This window comes from Sus scrofa, chromosome 9 (genome assembly GCF_054392235.1).
Source record: "Sus scrofa isolate SSC_HxYL_T2T_F1_AM1 chromosome 9, Sscrofa_HxYL_maternal_Yorkshire_Landrace_v2.0, whole genome shotgun sequence".
Classification (NCBI taxonomy): Eukaryota; Metazoa; Chordata; class Mammalia; order Artiodactyla; family Suidae; genus Sus; species Sus scrofa.
Genome location: NC_139391.1, coordinates 63,243,595 through 63,269,927, shown reverse-complemented (window position 1 = coordinate 63,269,927; position 26,333 = coordinate 63,243,595). Strand labels below are relative to the sequence as shown.

Below are 26,333 nucleotides of genomic sequence, written 5' to 3'. Positions count from 1 at the left end.
AGGGTCTCAACTGCCCTGGGCAAAGGGGTCAAGATCGTGCAGCCCACAGGTCCTGTTTTATTTGTCTGACAGATGATTCTGAATGGGGGCTGACTGGAGGCTCCACATGGAAACCCAGACTTCTGGTTTATGGTAACCATCAGGAAAACCTGGTGTTGTTGGGGATGCCATGCAGCACCTTGGGACAGGAGCAAGCCACAGAGACCTCCTCAACCATCACGACCTTGTGTCAGCTCCTCCCAGAACCAGGAGACTCAACACTACCAGCTCTCCCACCCACCCAGGCTTCTCCTTTCCTCTCCTTGGTCCACAGGTCATGAGTTTGAGTTCCTGACCACTGATCCACCACCCAAGCCCCATGCTGGCCTCTGCCTCCCCCTGCTTGACACCATCCACGAGGGGGCCCCAGTTAAACATCCCAACAGCAGATTGTCCAAACCAGCTGGGAGGACTTTATTTACTAAACTAAAATTCCAAAGTTCACCCCACTGTAATTCTGAATTAAAATTTTAGAGCACGTAGGAATGCTCACTGCCAAATGCCTTGGTCATATCAGCTTCATGTTTTCCCAATCATAGACATGCAAAATCTGCTGAGTGTGGAAAGGGCTGTGGCCAAGGGAAGGGTGCACTTAGCCTGGCTGCAACTTCTACTAACACGTTCCTGCACTCCACATTCACCACTGATGAATGAAAAAAATAAGTGCCTGGTGTAATTATACACTATATGGTGTGCATATACTATATAATGCAATTACAATCATAATATGCAAATATTTACATAGCATTAAAATATATTACATATCATTATATAGGAGGAATAATAATGATATAGTATAACATAATATAAATGTAAAATGTATTAACTGTGTTATACAGTTGCATGTACATAATTATTTCCAACTAGATACCAAGTTTCAGTGAAGTATATTCCCTAGAAAAGTGTTTCTTCATCCTGGCTATGGAGGGAAGTTACCTGGGAGCTCTAAAAAAACAAAACAAAACAAAACAAAACAAACACTGGTGCCAAAAGTCATTCAGTTGGTCTGATGAGACCTCATTATGGACATTATCTTCAGACACACCCCAGATGACTGTGATGAGAGTTACAACTCTGGATCCCCTAGAGCAGAGCTGGTGGCTGTAACTGTGAAGGACTGGGTGGCAGCAGAGAAGTGCAGAGGGATTAGCCTAGCCTTTGGGGGAAGGGGTAAGGGCCAAGTCAGCAGTCAGGATGGGCAAGAGGGTTGGTCTGGGGTTCAGTGGCTTCTTTTTGCCCTGATGGGTGGAAGTTGGCTGACAGTAGCTTCTGCTCCAGTAAGAACTGCTTTTTCCCCTCCTGAAGCTGTGTCTGTGCTGATTCCAAACCCAGCAGGGACATGGGGAAAACAGGCAGAGGGATGGAATTGGATATGCCATCATGTTCAAAAGTGGGAATGGGTATCAGGCACAGGCCCCAGCAGGAAAGTCTGCTTGCAGGGGGCTCTGCTCAGCCATCATTCCCATATAGGATGAGCTGGGGCCCTGGAAAGCTCATGGGCTTCAGGCAGCATGGGCCTCAGTGCCAACATCTGAGAAAAGGGTGCATGGAGAGCCAGGCTCAGAGCATACAGAGCACAGGCCTGTCCCTGCCAGGCCCTGACATGCCTCCTTCATGTGCATTACAGCCCTGGCTTCCAGAAACAGCTCCCATGGCTTTAAATTAAAAACAAACAAACAAACAAAAAAGTACACCCCTGTTGTCCACTTCCACCAGGTCCATTTTCTCTAATGTGCTCCTTAGCCTCTGATGTGCTATGCTCTGCATCTCATCCTCGTTAATACAGCATTTCAGGAAGCCTGCCCATCCTCTCTATCCCTCAAGCACCTGGAGCACAGTGGACAGTCAGTGAAGCCCCAGGAGCATGCAGGATGTGAGGACACAAGGGATCAAGCCACACACCCCAAATCTGCAGGCATGCATCCTTTAACCATGAGCCCCTGCTCTTTGCAGGGCATGAGCAAAACATTTCCAGATTTGCAGGTGGTTTTCCTGTTTTTGTTCTTCTTCATTTCTTAAAGTTTTATTGAAGTAGAGTTGATTTACAAGGTTGTGATTATTTCTTCTGTACAACAGAGTGATTCGGTTTACATGTACACACATCCATTCTCTTTCAGAATCTTTTCCCACATGGATTATCATGGAATACTGCGTAGAGTTCTCTGTGCTATACAGAAGGTCCCTGTTGGCAAATCATTCCACATACCTCAGTGTGCATATGCCAATCCCAAACCCCTAGTCCATCCCTTCCAAATCCTGACTGGTCCCCTTTGGTGACTGTAAAATCTGTGATTCTATTTCTTTTTTTTGTTTGTTTGTCTTTCACTGTCTAACTTTACTTAGTATGAGAATCTCTAGATCCACACATATTGCTTCAAATGGCATGATTTCATTCTTTGTTTATGGCTGAGTAATAGTCCATTATATATAAGCACTACAACTTCTTTATCCAATCCTCTGTTGGTGGACATTAAGTCTTCCATATCTTGGCTATCATAAATACTGCTGCAGCACACATTGGGGTACATGTATCTTTTCAAATTATGGTTTTGTGACAGGTCAGATGACAGACATGACAGACAAAAAACTGGAATGTACAAATGTTGGGAATGTCTTGTTTTTCCAGGGTGATTTTTACAGCTGGACCCATCATGGAAACATAGGTCTGAACAGTAAAGGGTACCTGAACCTAGGGTCTTCTTTCCAATAAATCAAAGGCAGAGTGGTCGTGGTTTGAGGATATTTGTGCCCAGCTGTAACCAAATCGACTTCTGGAACAGAACTGATGACAAAGCAGAAGGGTCCTGTGCTACCTACCTACCCCTCACAAGTTCCATATGTCCACGAGGACCCACAATGGCCATCAAATTGGCTTAGGGGTGACATGTCTGCCACCAACACCCATTGGATGGATCTGAAGGGGAAAAGGCAGCACCAGTGTCTGCTTCTTTCCAGGATGTCCTGGGTGGTCAGCCCAAAGGCCCCAGTATGTGGGTCTTCACCTTAATACAGAGCTTGAGTAACATGATCAGCTGATCTGTGGCAAGAGCAAACACCTAGGGAAACAATTATTAATGCCAAGTGGGACTTCAGGTGACACAGAGGGCCATTTGCATTTTGGATAAAAAAATGAATGCATTTCATCCTAAGTACTTTCTAAATATGGCACAGGCCATATGTCCACTATATTATCTAACAGATTCACACAGAAGTGGGCATCATGCATCTCAATGGGCAGAACCCAGGGATGAAGGGACAACAAGGGGCCTCTAACCCTAGGATCATGAGGGGCAGGGACCAGAGGAAAGACGAAAACTGAATCTGGAAGCAGCTTCCCCAAGAAAGTCTGCAGCAGGACAGGGGAAGGATGGTAACTCGCCACCCATGGGTGAACATTTTTAGCATAACTGAGCTCTCAGGTAAACTTCAAGCTTGAAAAACATAGGTTGATAAAATCCTATGCCTTTTAGAATGTGTTTGTTTCATTGGCCCTACTGGGTACCTCTTAATAAAGAAAAATAAAATAAGAGTGGTGAAAGCAATTTTAACAAATACTTCATACCTTGCTGCTGAAGTGTTCCAAAAAAACATAAAAATCTGTCTCATGCATCCCCTAACTCCTGTGATAGGCAGGCAGACAGACTTTCCTCATGGCTTCTTCATCAGACACCATGAAATTATGAAGCTGACCTAGGACAAAGGACACATAATAGAAACAAACCAAAAAATTCATGACTATGACTGACTTTATCAAGGTTAAATTTGCAAGAATCACCTGTATAAAGATTTCCTATAAAAATGCAGATGTTTCACTGGCTCTGGTATATATATGGAAAACCATATATATAGTAAATTGCATAACATAAATATATATTTATAGAACATATAAATATAAAAATATATTATATGTTGAATCAAAAATAATGTATAATAATTATATTATATATTACATATAATTATAATGTATATTATATACCATACATGGTTTATTATATGTAAATGATTTGTTTGCCCAAAAAAGGCTTTTATTAAAGTAGAATCACAAATAGACACCCAATACATTTAAAACATTGGAAGAAGACTTTGTGATTACTCATCTATTTTGTATATTCAAATGTACAAACTGGCTTGTCCTCGAAGCAGTGAGACCTCCCCACTTCAGGGGCTGTGCCTTTGTGAAGACATGAGAGATCAGGTCAAGGTTATGGCCAAGGCCTGGCAGCTGCCTCCACCAGAACTGATATGTCTGGAACTGGATTTGTGAGGAGTCCAGGTTCTGTCTCGCTGTTTGAAAATCGCTAACAGATGATGGTTAACGCAGGCTGGAGCTTTCAGGGACAAGTAGGCCAGGTGGAAGATGAGGTGATCTGGGAAGGTGAGAGAAAAGCCTACCTTGCATCTCAGTGTTATTTAATCAGTGTTACTTTCCCAGGACCCACACATGACATCCATTGAGAAGGAACCAAAAGGCACTGGTGTGTGTGTGTGTGTGTGTGTGTGTGTGTGTGTGTAGGTGTTCCCTGGAGGTTTCTAAAAGACCAGGCCTTCTGTCCCAGTTCCCCAAATACCCACAGGGTGACCTACCCTGCTTAGGTTCCCCTGGAAAAAGGCTCCAGCCCCCCAGGCACTGAATCAATATCTGGAGGAGGAAGTCTGGGATCAGACCACACCTCAGGGAATGGAGAGACATAGGACAAGAACCCATTCTTCTGGGACTCTTGCCTAGAAGCCATGTCCCACCCCTCTCCCACCCTCAGCAATGTAACTGCAGCTGCAACACACAGGGCCCCATGTGGTGGCCACCCCATCTGTGCTTGGCCATGTCATCTACACTCATTACACTCGGGGCCAGCCAGTGGTATAAATGCAGGTCCTGGCCACCAGCATGGTGTTAGCTCCTGTTATGAGCTGAACTGTGTCCCTCTATCAAAATCGCATGTTGGACTCCTGACACTCACCACAGCAGAATGTGACTATATTTGGAGGTGGGGCCTTTAAAAGGGAGATTAAGATAAAGTTGGGTCACTAGGGTGGGGCCCTAGTCCAAAATGACTGGTGTCCTTATAAGAAGAGGAGGTCAAGACACAGACACACACAGAGGGATAACCCTCTGAGGACATGGGGTGGAGACTGCTGTCTACACATCCAGGAGATAGGCTTCAGGGGGGAACAGCCCTGCCTACACCTGTGTCTTGGATTCCAGCCTCCAGAACTGTCTGCTGTTTAAGCCACCCCATCTGTGGACTTGGCTATGGCAGCCATAGGAAACTTTCATGGGGTAGAGACTCTCCTAGGGTGCATATTAAATGGTAAATGAACCACATTTACTACCAGAATCACCAGCTAGCCAGGCTTTCTTGGCATTTCTGTAACCATGGTCTCTGATACAATCTCTATCTTCATCCCTTCCTACATCTCAGGTAAACTCAGAGGAGAACTGTTCTCTCTTTCCCTCTGCCTGTGGGTATTATCCTCTTCCCCAGAGTCACTCCTTCAAGCCAGGCTCATCCCAGCCCCGGTTAGACCCAACTCCCAAAGTTCCATGGACCCACTTTCCTCTTTCCTGGAAACACTTGTTGTTCATTCCTCCCTGATCATCAGGTTGTCCCCACTTGATGATTACCAGCTAATGTTTGGAGAACTAACCCATCACACACAGTCCAATCCATCCCCGGTCCAAGAAGTTTGGGAAACATAACTAGATTAAACAAAAATGCACCAGTTTACCACAGAATGTATCAGAATGCTTTATATGGTCATCTCTCAGAGTGGCAAATGTAGCATTTCCCAAATGCATCTGCCCCTGAAACACTTTTACCCAGAGAGGACAAATGGCACCTCCCACAACAGCTGTGTTCTGCAGAGGCCAACTTCCTGACAAGCACACTTACTGGGTAAAGATGCTGATAGAAGGAAGTCTGCAATGTTCCTCTACCCAAAAAAAAGGTCCCAGGGATTTTGCAGTTCCTTGTCAGTGTCCTCTCCTGATGCCAAAGTCAATGTCCCCCAATCAGAAAAGGAGCTGATGACAAAGCAGATGCCTGAATTAAAATGAAGTTTCCATTGAAGATTGCTACCTATAAGAAGAATCATGTGCCGGGTTGTGAGATACGGAGACAGGTTTTGGGTAGATGAGCAGAAAGCCTGGTGTTTGGATGTTCATGAGATGAACCTTCTTCCCCTCCATGCTGCAGGATTCCCTTGGGAATGGGTGTGCAACAGGAGTGACCCCCCTACTTCCTTGTCCAGACTCAAGATGGCCTCAGTCTCTGCCTTCCCTGGTTCTGGAGAAAGCAGCTTGGTTTCCAGCTGGGGCCCTGGGGAGCTCCTGTCTGAGCTATTTCCACAAATGGGACTACCTTTTAGTTTTCTTCCTGCATTAATTTAAGAGATTCTGGACAATGAATGTAGACAGAGCTCCCAGATGCTTCAGGAGGACATGGCTCACTCATCTAACATTCCTGCAAAACCAAGAATCAATCCACCCAAAGTCAAAGGCTTCCTGAGGATGATGAAATTAAGGTCAGGAAGTCATTATTCCTCTCCTGGGGGCTACCCCTGCCCACACCTCTTAACCCGAATCTGTGCAAGAGTCCCGTGTCCTCAAGGGTGGAGGCTCAGACTCTGACAATCCCAGGGGGGCATCAGGGGAGGAAGACATGAAACACCTCTGATCAGGACCCAAATTCTTGGAAAATGGGGGGGAAAAAGCATTTCCTTACCTGAAAAAGAGCATTAATTAATTTTCAGGGAAATTAATTATTTTTCAGATATTATGCTTCTCTGCATACAAAAGCCAAAAGAATCTAAAGATAAATTATTTCAACCAGTGAAAAAGCCCGGCAAATAATAGGTAAGAAATTCAAACAGAAAAGTTAACTGAATTCTGTGGGACTTCAACCTGGACTACGAAAACAGACATGACCACGCACCAGATTTGGCTTTCCCTGATAATCAGGAAGTCATCCTTCTGCAATTGCAGCACCTCTCATCTTAAACTCCTTTTTCTTTTCATTTTCCTGAGTCTGGAAATTCTTCTTCTCACCCATGTGCACAGACCATGATAAATTCTGTTACATTTGCAATAAACAACTGAAAAAAAAAAAACATTTTAAAAACACTATGGTAGTCCCAACAATAACCAAAGACACCTAAGTAGAAATTTCTAAAATTTCTGTTCTAGGCTGGTGGAGAAAAATAATAGAACACTATTTATAACAACCAAAAAAGAAAGAAATGTAGGAATAGATGGATTTGGATGGAGAGATCCACCATAACCACAGATGCTAAGGTTTAATGTCTTAAAAATAAAAACTCTTGGGTGCTCTTGCTATGGTGCAGTGGGTTAAAGATCCAACTACAGCATCATATGTCACTGTGGAGGTACCAGTTCAATCCCTGGCCTGCTAGAGTGGGTTAAGGATACAGCGATGCCTGCACTGTGGTTCGGATTTGATCCCTGGCCTGGGAAACTCCAAATGCCAAGGGTGCAACCTAATGATCTCCTCAGAGGCCCATCTCTAAACACAGCCTCACTGGGGGCTAGTGTTTCTCTTGTCTTTGAGCAGCACCCCTCCCTGGGGGCTGGTGTTTCTCTTGTCTTTGAGCAGCACCCCTCCCTGGGGGCTGGTGTTTCTCTTGTCTTTGGGCAATACCCTCCCCTGCCTAACCCAACAGTCTACTTCTCCCAGTTCTAGGCCCCAGCCCAGGTCTAGTTCACAGAGCATCTCCACGACCCCTGGCAGGAAGCCACCTTCCCTTCCTCCTTTGCTGACCTTAACTGGAGGCCCACTCTTCCACACCCTCCATGCTGCACAGATGGATGGACTGATGGACTGGACATCCAAACTTGCAAAGAACATGAGCAGGGGAAGTGGGTAAGAGACAAGCCAACCAGTCATGACATTGCTGTTCCAGATGGTAGGAATGCAGTGGAAGCATGGCCCATGGTACCACCCTGGTACCATGAGGTGTGACTCTCCTTACTTTCCAGCCCCTGTTCTAGAAACTCAATATTCACAACAGTGGCATGTGGTGCCTGAGAAATATTTGACAAGATCAACTCCAAGATGAGTAGCCACATAAGTCTAGACACAACATGTATGGAACAAGGTACCAGTTCCCAGCACTGACATCTGAGTAGCAGGACTGTGACTTGTTTTATGTCCATAAAAATAGTCAATGAGATTACATTTTCAGAAAAATAAATGTAAACACTTTCCTTTCATTCAGAGTATTGCAATTTGAAATCATGATGTTCATTAATTTTAATATGTTTTGCCTTTTAATGGATAATTTAAAATATTTTAGTAGCTATTGTTTTGAAACCCTATGAAAAAGATTTAACATTTAAATTTATTTTTATTTACACTTTTATGAAAACCCATCCAGATTCTGTACACTTTGAACATATTAAATTCTTAATTATTTAGATCATCACACTCAATGGAATATGAGTTATGTAAAAGCCTGGATTATAATGACATGCATAGTAATTTTGCTAAATAGAAGGCAAGGGAAGTACATTTTAAGGAATGTGTAATAATGCATGTTTATCTTCATTACTTATCCAAATATCATTGGGGACTGACACAGTATTTGCTGTGTGGAAATAATTACAGTCATATTGGTATATTACCAGCTTTGGGTCATATAAAATGGTAAATTTCTACACTTTTAAATTTATGTCATTATGAAATTTAATCTGTGAAAGCAGAAAGAGAAAACATATTCTATCTATCAGTTTGCTAGCTTGACTATAAATTTTTAATTAGGAAAAACGTGGTTCATGAGCCTCCATTTGTGCTCCTGCTTAAGCCTGAAGAGTAGAACAAATCTGTGGAAAGGAGCAAGTTGACAATTCTCTGCACAGAGAACTTGGCAAAGCTGATGTTCAAAGGAGTGCAAGAGGATGGAAGCAACCTAAAATGTCCATCAGCAGAGGAATGGATAAAGAAGGTGTGGTACATCTATACCATGGAATATTAATCAGCTATAAAAAAGAATGAAATAATGCCATTTGCAGCAACATAGATTAACAGATTATCCAACTGAGTAAAGTAAGACAGAGAAAGATAAATATCATATGATATCACTTACATGTGGAATCTAAAATATGATACAAGTGAACTTATATATGAAACAGAAAGAGACTCACACACCTAGAAAACAAACTTATGGGTACCAAAGGGGAAAAGGTAGGGGGTGGATAAACTAGGAGCTTGGGATTAATAGAAACACACTTCCATATATAAAACAGATAAGAATTTACTGTGTAGCACAGGAAACTATATTCATTCAATATCTTGTAATAACACAATGGAGATGAATATGAAAAATAACATGTATATGTATATATTCAGATATATACATATGTATATATTCAGATACATATATATATGAATCATTTTGCTGTACACCTGAAACTAAGACAAAAATCAACTCACTATACTTTACTAAAAAATGTAAAATTAAAAAAAATTTTTTAAGTGCATGTCAGTTTTTCCCATTGTGTCTCAGCAGTAATGAACCCAACTAATATCCATGAAGATGTGGGTTGAATCCTGGCCTTGCTCAGTGGGTTAAGGATCTGGCATTGCCATGAGCTGTAGCATAGATCACCAATGTAGCTCAGATCCTGCATTGCTGTCTCTATGATGTGTGCTGGGAGCTGCAGCTCTGATTCAACCCTTAGCTTGGGAACTACCACATGCTGTGGGTTTGGCCCTAAAAATCAAAAATAAAATAAATATAAATAAATTAATTAATTTTTTAAAATGCTGGTTAGTGATATATGAGATATGGTTAGTTTTATGACTACTCCCAGCTTCCTATCTTCACAGTGTCCAGGCCATGGTCCAAGAAAAGACAAGGTGACACTGGGAAAATTCCCAAGCATGGACGCAACAGGGCTGAGAATGCAGGGGGGCCAAGGTAGTGACAGCTTGCAGGATGGTGCCAGAAGAGGAGATATTGGAATGCAGAGGCTATTATATATCTGAAGAGTGTCCTTGGGGTATTCCATAAAGTTTGATCAGCCCATGCTTGTGACAGACCTAACAGGGGCCAGGGAAAGAGGCACCCAAAGGACTAGAGGTACACTCCAATCACACAGGTCCAGGAACAGTACCCATTCCCACCAGCCAAACTGGAAAACCCCATGACTCATGGGGAACCAAACATACAGTGCTTTGCCCCAGTAGTGGGAAATATTTGGACTTGAACTGAATGCTGCTATGATGCCATGAACAAGTACCAAAATCAAGCCCTGAAATGATCACACAATCTTTAAGTAACTTAAACAAATCCCAGAAAAAATTTCAACAATATCTACCCAAATTCAAAAATATATAGACTCAACAAGAAAAATCCACAATTCAAAGAGTTTAGCAATAAAAATATTAATCAGTTAATAAAACTATAAAAAATGACTAGGTATGCAAAGCAGTAGGAAAGTATGAACCATAATGAGGAATATAATCAGTCAATCAGAATTAACAGGGAGTTTTCACTGAGGCTCATGAATAATGAACCTAACTAGTATCTGGGAGGACATGGGTTCAATCCATGGCCTTGCTCAGTGGGCTAAGGATCCAGCACTGTAGATGTGGCTCAGATCTGGTGTTGCAGTGGCAGGCAGCTACAGCTACAGTTTTGACTGCTAGCCTGGGAAATTCCCTATGCTTTGGGTGTGGTCCTAAAAAGATAAAGAAAAAAAGAAAACTAAAGGAAACTGATATAAATGTTAGAATTAGTGGAAAAGCATTAAAAACTATATTAACTGTATTCTGTATGTTTAAAAATACAAGTCAAGATATGAAAGATTTTTTTTAAAAAATCTAAACCAAATGTTCAAAGATAAAAATTACCTAGAAAAGACAAAGAGATAAAATTAAAGACATGTTTCATCCAGAAAAAAACTTAAGAATGACAGCAGATTCCTAGTTGGAAACAATGCAATTGAGTGTACAGTGGATCAACATCTCTAAAGTACATATTGAAAAAAGGGCAAACTAGAATTATATAACTAGGGAAAATGTCCTTTAAAAATGACTCTTCAGGCATATAAAACCTGAAAGAATTAATGGCCAGAAAGCCTTTCCTGCAAAAGAAGTTAAAGGAGAACATTCAGGCAGAAGGAAATGCCTGAAAAAAAATATGAAATTACACAAAAGAATGGAGACAACTGGAAGTGTCAATGACATGAGTAAATAAACAAGTCTCTTATTTAAGCCTTTTTTTATGTAATAATTTTTATTTTTTCCGTTATAGCTGGTTTCCAGTGTTCTGTCAATTTTCTACTGTACAGCATGGTGACCCAGTTTCTTATACATGTATACATTCTTTTTTCTAACATTATCATGCTCCATCATAAGTGACTAGACATAGTTCTCAGTGCTACACGACAGGATCTCATTGCTAATCCATTCCAAAGGCAATAATTTGCATCTATTAACCCCAAGCTCCCAATCCATCCCACTCCCTCCCCTTCCCCCTTGGCAACCACAAATCTATTCTGCAAGCCCATGATTTTCTTTTCTGTGGAAAGGTTCATTTGCTCCATATATTAGGTTCCAGATATAAGTGATATCATATGGTATTTATCTTTTTCTTTTGGACTTACTTCACTCAGGTTGAGAGTCTCTAGTTCCATCCATGTTGTTGCAAATGGCATTATTTTGTTTTTTTATGGCTGAATAGTATTCCATTGTGTATATATACCACATCTTCCCAATCCAATTGTCTATCGATGGACATTTGGGTTGTTACCATGTCTTGGCTGTTGTGAATAGTGCTGCAATTAATATGCACTATTAATATACATGTGTCTATTTCAAGGAGAGCTTTGTCTGGATATATGCCCAAGAGTGATATAGATGGGTCATATGGTAGCTCGATGTATAGTTTTCCAAGGTACCTCCATGCTATTCTCCATAGTGGTTGTACTAGCTTGCATTCCCACCAACAGTGCAGGAGGGTTCCCTGTTCTCTACACCCCCTTCAGCATTTGTAATTTGTGGACTTAATGACAGCCATTCTGACTGGTGTGAGGTGGCATCTGGTGGTAGTTTTGATTTGCATTTCTCTAATAATTAGTCATGTTGAGAATTTTTTCATGTGTTTCATGTGCTTCATCTATACATCTTCCTTGGAGAAATGTCTGTTTAGGTCTTTTGCCCATTTTTCCACTGGGTTGGTGGCTTTTTTGCTGTTGAGTTGTATAAGTTGTTTGTAAATTTTAGAGATTAAGCATTTGTCAGTTGCATCATTTAAAACTATATTCTCCCATTCTGTAAGTTGTCTTTCTGTTTACTTTTTGGTTTCCTTTGTCAGTTTGATTAGGTCCCACTGGTTTATTTTTGGTCTTATTTCTGTTGCTTTGGGAGATTGACCTGAGAAAATATTCATAAGTTTGATGTCAGAGAATGTTTTGCCATTCTCTTCCAGGAGTTTGGTGGTGCCTTGTCTTATATTTAAGTCCTTAAGCCATTTTAAGTTTATTTTTGTGCAGCCTCTTAAAAGACAATTGACAATTTAAACAAACAGAGTGTTAGAGTGAGAGAAGTTTATAAAATATGTAGAAGAAAAATATATAACAACAAAAGCATGAGTTGAGTGAGGAAAGTTAGTACATTATTGTAAGGTTCTTACACTATACACAAGCACTTATATCACTGAAGATAGACCGTCATAAGGTTAAGATGAACCATGAAGTTGTGGGATCGATCCCTGACCTTTCGAAGTAGGTTAAGGATCTGGCATTGCCATGAGCTGTGGTGTAGGTCTCAGACATGGCTCAGATTTGGGATTGCTATGGCTATGGCATTAGGCTGGTGGCTACAGCTCTGATTCGACCCCTGGCCTGGGAACCTCCATATGCCATGTGTGTGGCCCTGGAAAAGGAGAAAAAAAGACAAAAAAAAAAAGGTTAAGATGTATGCAAGATACCCTGTGCAACCACTAAATAATAAAATAAAGGGGAATAATTAATATGCCAAAAAAGTAGATAACAAAAAGTTCTTCTATCAATTGAATGAAGGCAGAAAAATGAGAATAAATAACAGATTCAATGAGCAGAAGACACATAACAAGATGGCAAATTTAAACCAAACCATTACCATTTTTACTCTAAATATGACCCAACTCTAAGCTGTCTATAAGCACATTAAATTTAACAAAAATAGGTGAAAACTAAGAAGATAGGAAAAAACAAACCACATTATTGCTAAACATAGGAAAGCTAGAGTTAAAAAAGTTCTTTTTGCAGAAAACTGAAGAGGAGGAAACTTCCCAATTTATTCTTTGAGGCCAACATGATTACCCTGATACTAAAAAGAAGATGGATCAATACCCTTCATGAACATAGATGCAAAAATTCTATGCAAAATTTTGGGAAATCAAATCCAACAAAATATAGTATTTCATGACCAAGAGTGATTTATATCAGGAATGCAAAGTTGATTTAACATTTGAAAATCAATCAATGTATTTCACCATATTAACAAAAATTAAAGACATATACAATCAATTCAATAGCTGCAGTAAAAGCATTCAACAGAATCTGACATTGATTCATGTCAAAAACTCCTGGCAAACTGGGGCTAGAAAGAAACTTTATCAGCCTGAGAAAGGATGTCTCTGCAGAGCCCACAGCTAACATCATACTTAATGGTGAAAGACTGAAAATTTTTCCCCTAAGATCAGCAACAAGACAGTGACTCCAATTTCACAGCTTCCATGCAATAATATGAAAAATAAATAAAATGCATCCTGTTGTGAAGGGAAGAAATAAAATTGTCTTTATTTGCAGACAGAGTCTGTCCATGCAGAAAATTCATTGGCATCTTCAAACAAGCTATGATCCAAGCAGGATTGTAGGATGCAAGATGAATATAAAACCACCTATTATGTTTCTACAGCATTGCAAGGAACAACTGGAAACTGAAGTCTAAGGACAATACCATTTATAATACAGCCCCTGGAGGGGAACCCCAAAATTCAAGCTGTTGCTAACCTTGATACCATTTGGGGACCTGGCAGCACAGGGCTTCCCCAGAGCTGAAAACCAATCCACACCAAGATCCCCATACAATGTGTGAGTGCCAGGGCACTTGCTGACTTTGCTGAGAACAAATGTCATTGTTTCCAGTTTGAACTTGCAGAAAAACTCTACACAGAAGCAACTGGTTCTTCAGATCCCCTTCCCAGATGTACCCAAGATCAGGATTCCCTGCTCTACCAGGCCACAGGGCACAGGATTTGTGCTTTGCATTTATTTATTTATTTATTTATTTATTTAATTATTTCCCCAATACAATGTTTCCTACTTTACAGCATGGTGATCCAGTTACAGATACATGTATACATTCTTTTTTCTCACATTATCATGCTCCATCATGGCCATCATAAGTGATATGCATAGTCCTCAGTGCTACAAAGTAGGATCTCATTGCTAATTCAAATTTAAGTTTTTCCAATTTATTTATTTTTAAATTTATTTATTTATTTTTCTGCTGTACAGCATGGTGGCCAAGATGCACTTACATGTATACATATTTTTTTACACCCTTTGTTCTGTTGCAATATAAGTATCTAGACATAGTTCTCAATGTTATTCAGCAGGATCTCATTGTAAATCCATTCCAAGTTGTATCCAATAATCCCAAGCAGTCAATCACTCCCACTCCCTCCCTCTCCTCCCAGGTGGCCACAAGTCTATTCTCCAAATCCATGATTTTCTTTTCTGTGAAAATGTTCATTTGTGCTGTATATTAAGTTCCAGTTATAAGTGATATCATATGATATTTGTCTTTGGCTTTCTGACTTATTTCACTCAGAATGAGAGTCTCTAGTTCCATCCATGTTGCTATAAATGGCATTATGTCATTCTTTTTTATGGCTGAGTAATATTCCATTGTGTATATATACCACATCTTCCTAATCCAATTGTCTGTTAATGGACATTTGGGTTGTTTCCATGTCTTGGCTATTGTGAATAGTGCTGCAATGAACATGCAGGTGCATGTGTCTCTTCCAAGGAAACTCTTGTCTGGATGGATGCCCAAGAGTGGGATTGTGGGGTCATATGGAAGTTCTATGTATAGATTTCTAAGGTATCTCCAAACTGTTCTCCATAGCGACTATACCAGTTTACATTCCCACCAGCAGTGTGGGAGGGTTCCTTTTTCTCCACAATCTCTCCAGCACTTGCTATTTGTGGACTTATTAATGATGGCCATTCTGACGGGTGGGAGGTGGTATCTCATGGTAGTTTTAACATTCAGAAATCAGTCACATTCCTATATACCAACAATGAAATATTAGAAAAGGAATACAAAAATACAATACCTTTTAAAATTACACCTCAAAAAATCAAATACCTTGGAATACACCTGACCAAGGAGGTAAAGGATTTATATGCTGAAAACTATAAAACCTTAATCAAAGAAATTAAAGAAGATGTAAAGAAATGGTAAGATATTCCATGTTCCTGGATTGGGAAAATCAATATTGTAAAAATGGCCATACTACCCGAAGCAATCTACAGACTCAATGCAATCCCTATCAAATGACCCATGACATTTTTCACAGAACAAGAACAAACCATCCAAACATTTATATGGAACAACAAAAGATCCAGAATCGCCAAAGCAATCCTGAGAAACAAAAACCAAGCAGGAGGCATAACTCTCCCAGACTTCAAGAAATACTACAAAGCCACAGTCATCAAAACAGTGTGGTACTGGTACCAAAACAGACACACTAATGGAACAGAATGGAGAACCCAGAAATAAACCCTGACACCTATGGTCAATTAATCTTTGACAAAGGAGGCAAGAACATAAAATGGGAAAAAGAAAGTCTATTCAGCAAGCATTGCTGGGAAACCTGGACAGCTGCATGCAAAGCAATGAAATTAGAACACACCCTCACACCATACACCAAAATAAACTCAAAATGGCTGAAAGACTTAAATAGAAGAAAGACACCATCAAACTCCTAGGCAAAACACTCTCTGACTTCAACCTCATGAATATTTCCTCAGGTCAGTCTTTCAAAACAACAGAAATAAGAGCAATCCAACTGAAAATAATACCTAATCAAACTGAAAAGCTCTGCACAGCAAAGGAAACCCAAAAGAAAACAAAAGACAACTTACAGAATAGGAGAAAATAGTTTCAAATCATGCAATGGACAAGGGAATAATCTCTAGGATATTCAAGCAATTTATACAACTCAACAGCAAAAAAGACAATCACGCAATGGAAAAAATGAGCAAAAGACCTGAATAGACTGTTCTCCAAGGAAGATATACAGATGGCAAACAAACACATGAAAAAATGCTCAACATTGCTGATTATACGTGCTTTGCATTTAAATGCTACCTACTGGTACTTTGGATCAACAGGCAGAGGATAGAATTAAAGAGAACAGAGGAAGCATTTTCCACACAAGAATGTGAAGTTGGTGACAAGATTTGTTAACTTATGTTTGGCCAGTTAAAATAGCACTTCCTGCCCAAATGGGAGAAGAAGAAAGGCAAAGAAACCCCAAGTTCCTTACACCTAAACCTGTCTAACAATACTCTGTAAAGTCCACAGCTCAAGAACCAGTAACAGAAATTTAAAAAAAAATCCAGTTCCTAATGAAATAGATACAGGCTTCCAGAAAACACCTGAAGATGGCATGTTTGAGAAAGCTTGTCATTCCACCAACATAAACAACACTGTACTTTCCCACAAGCCAACATGAATCAAATTTGTTTCAGCCCAAGAGTTCAGGCCTCTAGAAAGTGCTTGAACTACATCCCAATGGAGTAGTGTCTCCAGCAGACCACTGCAGAGAGCCAAAAAGTCCTGAGGCGAGGATGGATTGCACAGCTCCTCCTTGCCAGGGGGAGCTCAACGGCACAGCCCCCTCCTGGCAGCCCAATCATTTCTCCTTATGAAGCAAACTTCCACTTTCAAGGAGAAGACTGGCCATATTCGTGCTTCCCTGTAAAATCCCACAGAAGAATGCAGCAAAGGGATTTTATTTTTACCATGAACACAAGGACAGACAGAAAAGGAGTGGCTAGGAAAGCCAAGGAGAAATCATGAAGGATGAGTGGCCACAGCTGCTGCCCAGGGTGGACAGTAGCCAACTTGCCACAGGGAATCCCAGAAAGGGTTCCCTGCAGTGGGTCTAAGACTGGAAGGCTTGTGCAAAGTCTGTCTGGGTAGCCGTCAGACCCCCAGCTCCAGTCCTCCCACAGGGCAACCAGGTGACTGTTCTTGTCCCTACCAGATAAAAATGGAAAGTGGATGTCTTGGAGTGAGACCCTGACCAAGGTGCAGTGGGGCCACAGGTAACCAGGGGACTGAGTAAGAGTCCAAACACCAAACAACAGGATTTCTACACCCACTATGGCTCCCTCCCCTCCTGGGATCCAACCCAGGACTCAAGCACTTTGGAGGAATTGATGAATCCAAGAGAAAATGTTCACTTCCCATTGCAATGGACAAACCTCCTGGATCTCCTGTAGGATGCTCAGAATTCTGTAATCCTAATACCACCCACCTTCCTGTCACATCGCCAGTGGTCCTTCTCAAGTAAAAAAGACTAACTCCAAGCAAGTTCCAAGTAGGATTGCAGAAGGCCAGGGGTGGGTGGGAATAAAATTGAGGGCATCTTCCAGGAATCAGAACAAAAATGGAAAGAGATGGAAAACAGGAGAGGAGAGATAGCAATGTAACCATACAAGGACTGGAACTTTGCTGTGGAACTGATATAAGCTCTAGAAAGGAAGTACAGAAAACAGAGGGAGGGGTTTATCAATCACCTTTTCAGATGCAACTAAGGACAAGTCCATTAATGGTGAAATAGGACTTTCACCATGAAGTCAGCAAAGATTCAGAATGTTATTTTGAATATGGTTGTTGGTATTCTTCAGTGTGGTCCCTGGAGTGCTGGCTGGGGCTGGGGGGGCAGGGTGGATGCTCCATAAGAGTGAAGCTTCCAGGACACACTACCCCCAACTCAGCCCTCAGGTGATACTTCTGTGGGCTTATCTTTGAGACCCACCTACAGAGGAAGCAGTTTTCATTCCTCTCCTGCCTGCTGGGGTGGACATAGGGGAACCCCCTGGAGGAATCTCACTCTTCCACAAAAGAATAAGTCTCCCTCTTTCACATCTGGGGGATGCATCCAGGTCTTCTCAGGGATGAGCTCCCAGAGGACAGGGCTCTGGCCTTGGCACCTGGCACCCTCAAATGCAAAAAAGCCATAGACTAGTAAGGGGTGTCTGGCCTCTAGGAATGACACAGTATGGGACATTGCAAGCATGGCAATGACAATGAGACCCTGGCCATAGCACCACAGGTCAGCTGCCAAAAGGCAACAAGAGCTGTTGGTGTCAGGGACAAGAAAGTGGCCATGTAGGAGGAAAGTGCTAGAAGCTTCCCTAGGAAATTGAACAAAGAGTCCAGACAAGATGTCCATGGAGGTGACACATGGAGATGCTAGGTATTAAGGCAACTTCCAACACCTTTCAAATGAATGCACCTGGTGCAAGAAAGAGCCCCAGCTGCATGGAGGCAAGCCACCAACCTGGGCCTGTCAGACCCAGATTGTGAGCTTACAAGACTCAGGTCCCAGGCCACCAGACTGAGAGCTGACAAATAAGTGTCTGGCAAGGTGAGGGTGAGGAGGGGGTATTCTCCAAAGAAAACTCTCCCCAAGTGTTCCAATATGCTATCTAGTTTAAGCATCACAGATCTAGTCCAACCTCATACCAGATGTAGCAACCCCACCAGGTGGCCCTGCTAGGTGGACCCTCAAGGCCACTCCCTCCCCCTTATGGATGTGGTAAGAAGTCCTTGTGGTTTCCTGGGAGTAACTTGGGTTCTGCTAGAGGGCTGAGGTCTCTTACTCCCACAACACAATCTTCTCTTCATCAAAGGAAACATCCTCTCCTAATTTGGACCAATTACCAGTTCTCCATAGTGGTATAAATGGTATAAATGGTACCACCCTCTGTCTGCTCTCCGGGAGATGGTTCCACTGAGGTCTCTACACCTCTGCACATATGGAAAAAGAGGAACGAGTGATCTTTTTTCCCAACTATGGTTATTTATTTATTAAAGGGGTCTTAGTTTCCTGGGACTGCTGTAACAAAGTACCCCAAGGAGGGCAGCTTAAAGCAGCAGAGGTGTATGCTGTCACAGTTCTGGAGGTCAGCTGTCCAAGTCAAGGTATGGGCAGGTCCCCTGAGAGCTGAGACCCTGCCCCAGACCTCCTCCCAGCTCCCAGCAGGACCTCAGGGTCTCCTGGCTTGTCATCTCCCTGGGTCTTTATATCATCTTCCTTCTATGTGTGTGACTAAAAGTCCTCTGAGTCATGCCAAATCAGGGCCCAGTCTAATGTCTTCATCTTGCATATCTGCATTACTTGAAAGTAATGTTGTAATCACAGATCCTGGGGCTAAGAATTCACCACATCTTGGGGGAGACCCAACTCAATGCACACAGAAGACCTAGTGTTCTCTCAGAAGCCCAGAGCAGACAGGCTTACTGTCCAGTATAAAAGATTTGGTTTCCCTCTCAGTGATTCCCTTCCACTGTGTAACCCACCCACCATATATGTTCTAGGACTGCGTGCACCATCTCCTGCCATCCTGCCTACTTCCACAGAGTCACCAACAAAGCTCTGATTACACCATTCTTCAACTCCTCAGGGAAATGCACTGACAACTAAAGTCCAGCTCCTTTGTTCTGTATCCCCAGTAGATGCATTTCTCCCCATCCGAGCAGTGGGTTAACACCAATCGAGGGCCAAATGCTTCACATGGGTCCTCTTTGATGTGGACAACAACCAAGTGGGTAAGGTACTACTTCCATGTGGAATCCCATGGAAGGAAAGGCACTGCAAGACCTAATTGTTTCCATGGTCATACAGCTGTTGGCCAGTGAGGACAGGCATCAAATCCACACTTGCTGACCTCAGAGGTGATGCCACTACATGGCAACCCTACGCAGCCTCGAACTTACTAGTTTGTATTAAGTAGACATTAGGCATGATACATTGCAATGGACTCACAGTGGCCACAAACTTTGCAAAGTCCCTCAATCAAGAAGTGGAAACTCATTTCCATCTCCGTGAATCTTGGCTGGGCCAGCAGCTAGTTTTGTCCAACATGATATGGCAGAAATAAAGCCAGGCAACTTCTGAGGCTGAGCCTTTGGAGAGCCGTGACTCCCACCCTCATTGCAGGACAGCCCACTTCTTCAGTGACAGCTCCCACATAAGGGGTCTATCACTCCAAGCCATAGAGAGCCACGCAGAATCAGGGGGGACAGCCAGCACTTCTGGAGGGGACTGAATACCACCAGCTCATCCCACGTGAAAGCCCAGCCCAAAGAGTTCTGAAAAAATAAGATTTTTTGTTTGTTTTTTGTTTGTTTGTTTTTTGGTGTTTTTTTTTTGTCTTTTTTTTTTTTTTTTGCTATTTCTTTGGGCTACTCCCACGGCATAGGGGTCCAATCGGAGCTGTAGCCACTGGCCTACGCCAGAGCCACAGCAACGCGGGATCTGAGCCATGTCTACAACCTACACCACAGCTCACGACAACGCCGGATCGTTAACCTACTGAGCAAGGGCAGGGACCGAACCCGTAACCTCATGGTTCCTAGTCGGATTTGTTAACCACTGCACCACGATGGGAACTCCAGATTTTTTTTTTTCACATTTTTTCCCTCCTTAGGAGGTACTTTTATTCTTTTTTTAAAATTGAACTCTTGTTGATTTACAATGTTTTGTTAGTTTCTGGTGTATAGTGGCTATTATTTTTAAGTATGTTTTCCATTACAGGTTATCACAAGATAATGAATATAGTTCCCTGAGCTATACAGTAGGACTTTGTTTATCTATTTAATTTAATTTAATTTTTTAATAATGATTTTTATTTTTTCCATTATAGCTAGTTTACAGTGTTCTGTCTATTTTCTGCGATACTGCAAGGTGACCCAGTTACTCATACATGTATCCTTTTTTTTTTCACATTATCATGTTCCATCATAAGTAACTAGATATAGTTCCCAGTTCTATACAGCAGGATCTCATTGCTAATCCATTCCAAAGGGAATAGTTTGCATCTATTAACCTCAAATTGCCAATCCATCCCACTCCCTCCTCTTCCCCCTAGGCAACCACAATTCTCTTCTCCATGTCCATGATTTTCTTTGCTGTAGAAATGTTCATTTGTGCCATATATTTGATTCCAGATATAAGTGGTATCATATAGTATTTGTCTTTTTCAGGGTTATTCACTTAGCATGAGGGTCTCTAGTTCCATCCATGTTGCTGCAAATGGCATTATTTTGTTCTTTTTTATGGCTGAGTAGTATTGTTTATCTAGTTTAAACAAGGTAGTTTGTACCTGCTAATCCTAAACTCTTAATCTACCCCCCTTCCCCTTTGATAATCATAAGTTTGTTTCTTATGTCTGCAAGTCTGTTTCTTTTCTGTAAATAAGCTCATTTGTATCATTCTTTTTTACATTCCGCATATAAGTGATATTATATAATATTTTTCTTTTTCTGTCTGACAATTCACTTAGTATGTCACTTCAAATAAAACAGTTGTTGTGTTAAGTACCTAAGTTTTGGGGTTGTTTTTCTCAAGCAGGTGTCGATGACAGGAAAGAATCCCAACTCTGCTTCTCAGCTAGACTGGAATTCACTCCAAGGTTGGGTCTGTCCCTGCTAACTGCTGGGCAGCACTGGCCACTGTGTACAGCCTTCAAACCACCTTGCCTTCAGAGAACAAAGCAAGACTTTGATGGATGTTGCACCACCTCCAGAAGCTGCAACAGGACCACTGACAGTTTGGGAGCTTGTCAAAGCATCTTCAGAACAGGAGGAGAGAGCATCCATCCCCCATGCCAGGTCCCTGCACCCTCTCCTAGCTGAATCAGCAAAATGTACCAGAAAAAGCCCCCCAGCTATCCAGCCCCTAGAATACATCATCAACTGCGGGCCAAGGGTTCCCAACCTGGGCCCATTCTGTTCCTTCCAGAAACAGAATTCTCTCCCTTTGGGCAGAGGAAAGTATGTACAAGGAGACAGGAAAACAGCTCACGGTCAGAGCTGACATAGGATGAAGCAGAGGGATGGGAATCACAGGAGGATGGAAATGACTGTGGCTATATGAATTGGCAACGAGGTTGAGCAGTGGAGATGATGCACGAAAGTCAAGATGGACTGGCCATGCAGACAGGACACACAATGCTGGTGCCCAATGTCCTGTCTTTTCTTCCATCCTCAAGCAGTGCCCATCCCCACTGGCTGAGCACCTATTGTGTGCTCCAGTACTGGTCTCATCAAGGTAAAAAGGAGAGTGTCCAGATGGTGTTCATGTCCACCCTGACCTTTTCTCTAATGGAAAGGGGTCACTACCTCAGTCCATCAGGCGACAGAGTCAAGGCAGGTGCTACAACCCCTGGGGTTCCTGGAGCACAGCTCCTACCTGGATGAAGGCTGAGCCCCTGTAAGTTGCCAGACCACAGGGAATGATAGCCAATGCCAGGACCCAGTGACTCAAGGGGAAGAGAAGCACGGTGTCCTCCCAGCCCCTGGATGAGATGCTTGGGTTGGGCCTGAAGCCATCAACCATACAGCTTCCTCAACAGCCCTGTTCCAGGTTCTTGCTCCCAAGCCTCCTTTTGGACTCCTTTGCTCAGGTGCAAATCCTAGAGCTTGGAAACTGACACTTCTTTTAATAAAGGAAAGAATTTTAGAGAAAAAGGAAAAGTGTGATGCTGAATGAGGAGACAAATCATCAAGCAAAAACCTGCAGGAAAAACAATGAGGGCTTAGGTACAACCCACACAGCTGAACTATCATTTTCATAGCGCTGTTGAGAATCTATACACATCTTAATTGTATTCAAACACTTTGAATTTTGAGACAGTCTTTTAGGTTTTGTTGTTCATTTCTCATATTTCATTATGTCTTTTTTTAATGTCCCACTTTTATCTTTCATTATTTTATCTTCTGCAGCAAAATTGCCTTATGGCCAACTCATTATGCAGAAAAAGTGCAGCAAAGATGCTTACAGGGAACATACCTGGAACTGCCTATGTGAGCTCTTGCCCAGATGGCTGGCTGGCCAGTCCTCCTGAATGGAACAAGATAATACTCTGACCCCCCAAGCTGTCCCTGGACCTCAAAACTTCATGATGGTGCCATAAATGAAAAGAAACTCAAGGCATGGGTTAATGGAATAGCCTGTACAAGCCTAAATTGGAAAGTCTTGCCTTGATCAAGAAAATTATTCAATCCACTTGTACACTTTCTGCTTTCAGTCATTGCTAGAATGTTCACTTACTCATGCAAATTGCATGGAAATCTATACTCATTAAGACTTTCTCTTTCCTAGAGTATTTATCAAGACATCAGGAGGTATCAGCTCATAAAAGTGACAGGAAAAAAATGAGCCCCAGAGAACACAGTCAAGCCTGTTTCTTGTTTTTGTTTTTTTTGTCTTTTTGCCATTTCTTGGGCCGCTTCTGTGGCATATGGAGGTTCCCAGGATAGGGGTCAAATTGGAGCTGTAGCCACTGGTCTATGCCACAGCCACAGCAACACAGGGTCTGAGCCGCATCTGCAACCTACACCACAGCTCATGGCAACACTGGATCCTTAATCCACAGAGCAAAGCCAGGAATCAAACTCACAACCTCATGGTTCTTAGTCGGATTTGTTAACCACTGAGCCATTATGGGAATTCCAAGCCTGTTTAATTAGGTAAGTCTTGTGCAGGGTGCCTGAGGAAATAACAGAATGGCTTCTCTAAAATATTAGAGCTTTGTTGGGGAACAGTCCTTGTCAAAGGTTAACATCCAATTCAAGCAAAAGCACAGACACTTAATCTTCCTTACTATCTTAAAAAAAGTCTGGAGACCTGAACCTGGCTATCTGAAGTACCAGGACAAGAAAAAGGGAGGAAGGAAATCTTTCCTACAGTCACCTTGTCAGGTGCACAGAGACTGATGTCCCCAGGTGATACCAAGAGGTAACCTGGAGCCTAGGCTGTGCAAAAGCCAGGAGCCTCCCTCATGTTATACTCAATGCACAAAAGCTGCTGGCATCTGAAATGGGACTTTTTTTTTTGCCAGAAGGAGATACCCACTTTCTGGTTTACCTACTGTCTACAGGGCTATTCCATGTCCCACTGTGGAGCTAGAGCGAGACTTCTCCTGACCCCATGCAGAGGAAGCACGAGGACCACCATCATGGCAAGGGAGAACTGAGACTTGGTAATACCTGCCACTTCTCCAGGGTCAAAAGGCACCATCCAGCCACCAAGACCAGAGTCTCTGTCCTGCTGGCTGTTAGCATGTCCCTGCCTCCTGCCCATGGTGAACTCTCTGCCTGGAGGTCTCTGTCCCTTTTGGCCCTTGGTGCCTGTATAAGTTTGCATGGGCTGCCAGAACAAAGTGCCACATGTGGGGTGTTTCTCAGCCTTGGGGCTGCAAGTCCAGGGTTGAGATATGGGGAGGGTGGTTTCTGTGTGTGATCTGCTGGCCAGGGAAGGACCTGCTGCAGGCACCTCCCATGGCTGGTGGATGGTCAACTTCATGTTCATGTGGCCTTCTCCCCCTGTGCACATCTGTCTCCAAATTCCCATTTTTAGAAGAACACAGGTAATTTTGGATCAGGGCCAACCTTAATTTACCTCTCTAAAGGCCTTCTCTCCAAATGGAGTCACATTCTTTCTCTGTGTGTTCAGCCATTTTTATTTTTCATATTTTGATGTTAAAAGTATTTGATCTTTTTTTCATAAACTTTATTGGAGTATAGTTGACAGAATGTTGTATTAGTTTCATGTGTACAGCAAAGTGAATCAGTTATACATATACATATATGCATTCCATTCTCCCATATAGGCTATTACATACTATTGAGTAGATTTCCCTGTGCTATAGAGTCGATTCTTGTTAATCATCAACACTATACAGTAGTAGATCCCCCTATGCCACACAGTAGGTTCTAGTGAATTATATAACCTGTGTAGTAGTGTGTATATGTTAGTCCCATCCACCCAATTCCTCTCTCCTCTCCACGGATTCCCCTACATTAGCCATAAGATCAATTTTGAAATCCAAATACAATCACATTCTGAGGCACTGATGGTTAGGACATCAGCACTTGAATCTGGGGGGACATGGTGCCAATGACATCATCGCTAAGAGCACTGTCATTTTGTGCTACAGGGAAATCATGGCACAAAGAGAAGCCCAAAGCCTTACAACACCAAAGGGACCCACACCAACTCCAGGGTGGGGCAAACCAGAAAGGTGGTGGTCCAGACAACTCAAGAGAAAAGCTTTCCCCAGGTAGCCAGCAAGGCTATACCTGATGTCTGCATGCAGGTGGCTGAGCCTCAGGTATAACTAAGAGGCAGGCAGGCACCTGTTAGAGTCAGCATGGTCCCCAAGCCCCAGCACAATGCCCAGTGCTGGTAAAACTGACAGCACTTATGACCTGAACCTAGCCAAAACACAGACAGGGACTTGAATACACATGTGGGACTCAAACAAAACCCAGATTGGGACTTTAACCCACAGTTTTAAATTAGAATTTCTCACCTGGTGTCTGGACTCATTGAGGTTCAGGTTCTTCATGCCTCCATGTGGAAGGAATTTGGCAAAAGACAAAGTGATAGGCAAAAAATAGATTTATTAAGATATGATGCTTGTGAGAGATTCAAGCGGGCAGGCAAGGAGGCTCAAGGTGGGCTATGGTTTTATCATCCGAGGGAAATGGGGGGTCAGAAAAGACCACCTCTTTCTTTCTGCGAGTAGTAGCTCCTCCTTGGTATCAGGTAAGGTATACATTAAAGTCAGTAGAAGGGCTGTCCTTGGTCTGAATCTGAATGCAGGCCTCATCCCATCCCCCACCCAATGACCTGAGGCAATTCTCACACCTCCACTAGTCAAGCAAGGCTGCCATGTTCTGATGGCTTTTTTGAGCAATTTCTTAACTGACAGTAATCTCCCAAAGTCCCCTAAGTTTCCATCTTTATCGATGGTCCCTTATTGGGACTTCTACAACTACCTGTGCCTGCTCCAGCACTATCACTGGGGTCAGTGCTAAGACCCAACTCGGCCCCCTGCAGGGGTATGGGGGAAGGGACAGCTAAGTCTTATACAGCCCCCACCTCTACCTTCAACTATACACAAGCCACCTTAGCCAACATAATCTCTTACCCCAGTGTACTCCCTCATTAGTCTTTGAATCACTTCCCTATTTTAA

The 26,333-nt window shown here is 42.5% G+C and overlaps 1 long non-coding RNA gene across 1 annotated transcript in view; it reads right to left on the bottom strand.

Annotated features, from left to right (window-relative positions):
- The window catches only part of LOC110255465 (uncharacterized), a 93,109-nt gene that overhangs the window by 12,783 nt on the left and 53,993 nt on the right, over positions 1–26,333 (bottom strand). The window contains exons 2-5 of the long non-coding RNA XR_014816789.1: positions 6,972–7,131; positions 5,931–6,061; positions 4,133–4,406; positions 3,602–3,729 (exon numbers count right to left, since the gene is read on the bottom strand). This is a non-coding gene — a long non-coding RNA (uncharacterized LOC110255465). The remainder of the gene's footprint in view (positions 1–3,601; positions 3,730–4,132; positions 4,407–5,930; positions 6,062–6,971; positions 7,132–26,333) is intronic.